The 4284-nt window shown below is 37.8% G+C and overlaps 1 non-coding gene across 1 annotated transcript; it reads left to right on the forward strand.

Annotated features, from left to right (window-relative positions):
* Nucleotides 1–3485: 3485 nt before the first annotated feature.
* LOC116623701 lies at nucleotides 3486–3588 on the forward strand. The gene has a single exon (XR_004297735.1). It is a non-coding gene; the product is annotated as a U6 spliceosomal RNA (small nuclear RNA).
* The last annotated feature ends 696 nt before the right edge of the window (nucleotides 3589–4284 follow it).

Below are 4284 nucleotides of genomic sequence, written 5' to 3' on the forward strand. Positions count from 1 at the left end.
GAATAATAATGAAAGGCTGTTGAGGGCAAAGATCTCATATTAGGATACTTATTATCCCACATAAAAGTAGTTGGTGCTGGGTAATGAACACATACTTAATAGTTGTGGTATAACACTTCTGGACCACGTTGCAAGCCTCTCCCACGTGGTTGTACACTTCTCCTTCCATCAACATCTTCTCCTGAGTTTCTCTAACCATCATCCTTTTCAACTCCCTCCATTCTTGATATGTCTATTTAAGTATGGGAGTCAAAATTTGAAATGCCCTATATAGGATAAAACTTAATGTATGCTCAGAGTGATTGCAATCTAGTTAGAACATTGACAGAAGTAATAACTTTTTTTTCTTTCATGGACTGATTCTTTGATATTACCTGTATGTCTCTTTATCTTTAATCATACACAGGCTTTTAAAGTCTCTGCCCAACAGCAGTGTATGTGTGGAGGGAGGAGGGGGCTGGTAGTGAAAGGGACACAGAAATCTCTCAAAGAGGGGCCCCTGGATGGCTCAGTCGGTTAAACATCTGACTCTTGATTTTGGCTCGGGTCATGATCTCAGGGTCATGAGATCGAGCCCTGCATCAGGCTCTACGCTGGGCATGGATCCTGCTTGGGATTCTCTCTCTCTCCTGCCCACCCCCTCCCCTCTCACACATGCACGTGCTCTCTCTCTGAAAGAAAGAAAGAATCTGATGTTTCTTTTTTTTTTTTTTTTGAGTTTTTAATTTCAGTTAGTCAACTTACAGTTATATTAGTTTCTGATGTTTAATTTTAATATTTTATTTATACACACTTATTTGGTACTGATAAATTACAGCAGCATTGAAAGTCTTCTTCCACAGCTACTCACTGAAAAATAATATTCAATAAAAAACATAAAATTCATGGTGCTCACCATAGCACATACCCTCCCCAATGTCCATCACCCAGCCACCCCATCCCTCCCACCCCCCACCACTCCAGCAACCCTCAGTTTGTTTCCTGAGATTAAGAGTCTCTTATGGTTTGTCTCCCTCTCTGGTTTCGTCTTGTTTCATTTTTCCCTCCCTTCCCTATGATCCTCTGTCTTGTTTCTCAAATTCCTCATATCAGTGAGATCATATGATACTTGTCTTTCTCTGATTGACTTATTTCACTTAGTATAATACCCTCTAGTTCCATCCATGTCATTGCAAATGGCAAGAATTCATTTTTTTGATGACTGCGTAGTATTCCATTGTATATATGTATCATATCTTCTTTATCCACTCATCTGTTGATGGACATCTAGGGTCTTTCCATAGTATTAACCTTCATGTTCTTCTGTACTTTTGCTTCCTATTTTTCTGTTCTCTGGTTGGTTCAAGATATTCTCTTTGTTTTGTTTTGTTTTGCTTTTGTTTGTTTTGTAATCCCATGGGTGTGACTCTGTGTCTTGATGTCATCCTTCAGTTTTGGAAAATCTTGGCCATTGTATCTTCAAAAATGTCTTCTACCTCATTCTTTTTAAATTCTCCTTCTAGGACTCAATTACATATGTTAGACCTTCTCGCAGTGACCCACTTATGCTCTTTCCTGCATTTCCTATCTTTGTCTTTCTGTTCTTCTATATAGATATTTTCTTCTTACCTATGTTTCAGTTAACTAATCTCTTTTCTTTTCCTTTTTTTTTTTTTTTTTAGGTAATCTCTATGCCCAACATGGGGCTTGAACTCACAACCCTGAGATCAAGAGTTGGATGCTCTACCCACTGAGCCAGCCAGGTGCCCAATTAATTTCTTATTCAGTTGTGTTTAAACTGCTGTGAAATTCACCCATTAAATTCTTAATCTGGGGACAACTGGCTGGCTTAGTCGATAGAGCATGCAACTCTTGATCTGGGGTTGTGAGTTTGAGCCCCACATTGAGCATAGTTTAAAAAAAGTTCTTAATTTCTCACCTTATTTTTCAATTCTAAATATTTACTTTTTTTAGTTTCTAGTGCTCTGCTGAACATTTTTATCTTATTACTTATATTCTTAAGCATATTAATCATAGGTATTTTAAGTCTGATTGTAATAACTCTAACCTCTGGACCTGGGTTTTATTTTATTTTCTGTTTTAGGTCAACTCTTGTCTTTTTGTATGTCTAATATTGTCAATTAAATACTAGATATTATGTATACAAACTTAAGTTGGAGCATAACTCCTCATTCTGTGCTGTGCATAGTGACTTCTTTCCAAAGAGTACAACTACAAAGGAGGATAAAAGAGAAATTTAGAGTGGGGAAAACCGACAAACACTACCTCAGCCAGGGGATCAAGGTCAACATTAACAACGACGAGCATGTTGATAGTATTTACCCTTGATATGATGTGATGACAATGGCACTTTACCTCTGGTTTTGCCCTGAAAAACCTGCAACCCAATTTATCATGAGAAATATATCAAATTTTAATACGGGGACATTGTACAAAATACATGACAAATATTCTTCCTTCAAGGTCATCAAAAACAAGGGAAGTCTGAGAAACCATCACAGCCTGAGGAAGGTCAAGGAGACCTGATAGCTAAATGTAATGTGGTATCCTGGTTAAATCTGGAACAGAAAAAGAACATTAGGTTACAAAATAAGGAAATTTGAATGAAGTATAGGCTTTTGTCAATAATAATGTGTCCTTATCAGGTCATTAGTTGTGACGAATGTACCATACTGATGTACAATGTTAATAGTAGGGCAAACTGGGTACGTAGTGTATACAGGGAACTCTCTGTACTATGTTCACAATTGAAATCTGTACCTATTCTAAAAATTAAGTTTATTTAAAAAAAGTTGTAGAAATGTGCTGGCTGGTCTTACCTTTTTCCAGAGAAAAATTTACTTTTGCATCTGTCAGTCTTTATGAGGTCAGGGTCTATTTTTAGCCTTCCAATATTCCTAGGGCAGCACTGGGTGGGTCTTACAATGTTTCCCCTTCATAACCTGTGAGATTCCCAAAACTATTCAACTTTACCAGCCTCCAAATTGCCACTTTCTGTGCGGATACTCAGTCTTTCTGGCAGTGCTAAGAGTCAGCAAATGTCGTGTCCAACCTTCCCTTCTCTCTAACACCTTGCCCTCTTCAATTCCTTACTGCATTGAATGCTCTCTGATGCTTTCAAGTACTTGTTTTTATGTTTATCCAGTTTTCCCGGCCCTCAGCAGACGGTTGACCTGACGCAAGCTAGTCAGTCACAATCCAAGCTGGAAGTTTCTGCTTCTCATTTTTGAGATTGCCTTTCATTTCCTCCTTGATTCCAAAAGACTGAAAGACTCCTGCTTCCCATGAGTCCTGGTGCTTCTTCTTTGGACCAGCCAATAATTTAATAATAGCATTTTAAGTATCAGTCAGATAAAAAAGTTATATAGATGCTAGAAATGATTAAGAACTAATTAGGGAATAAAGTTAGAGGGCCAAAGAGGAAAGAGCCAACTGACATGACTAAAATCATCTTCTGGGAAGGTAAAAAGTACTGGTATCTTCGCTCGCTTCAGTAGCACATAAGCTAAAATTGGAAACATACAGAGAAGATTAGCATGGCCCCTGTTCAAGGATGACACGCAAATTCGTGAAGTATTCCATTAAAAAAAAAAAAAGTATCGGTAGCTGGTCTGTTATTCAGTATATCCCATAGTGATCAAGCTATCTAACTGCACTAGCAGGACAACAAAGTACCAAAACAAGAACTAACACAGATGGATTTACTTTCTTTAATTCCATAAATTATAGATCAAAAGATGAGCCTGGAATATCTTTTTTTTTTTAAGATTTTATTTATTTATTTAACAGAGAGAGACACAGCAAGAGAGGGAACACAAGCAGGGGGAGTGGGAGAGGGAGAAGCAGGCTTCCCGCAGAGCAGGGAGCCCAATGGGGGGCTAGATCCCAGGACCCTGGGATCAGGACCTGAGCCGAAGGCAGACGCTTAACGACTGAGCCACCCAGGCGTCCTGTGCCTGGAATATCTTGTGGTACCAGAAAGTAAGGAAATACTCGAAGAATGGTGACCACTTGTCAAAAGAATATAGTCTGAAAGTTGAACTGGCTCTCACTGGCTACATCTGGGACAATTTGAGTCTATTTCCCTAATTTATAAACTATTCATAGTACTAATAAATTATGAGTTATGCTATCATAAATTAAGTTTCCCCCCAAATTAATCAGCTTTTTATAATCTGATACATCAGACTAACATAATTGCTTTAAATATTATTAGAAATAGATTCATAATCATATGATTATAAAGCTGATCAGTAAAGTTACACCCAAACTAGTTAAAACAAT

The sequence above is a fragment of the Phoca vitulina genome, unplaced genomic scaffold (genome assembly GCF_004348235.1).
Source record: "Phoca vitulina isolate PV1807 unplaced genomic scaffold, GSC_HSeal_1.0 scaffold59, whole genome shotgun sequence".
Classification (NCBI taxonomy): domain Eukaryota; kingdom Metazoa; phylum Chordata; class Mammalia; order Carnivora; family Phocidae; genus Phoca; species Phoca vitulina.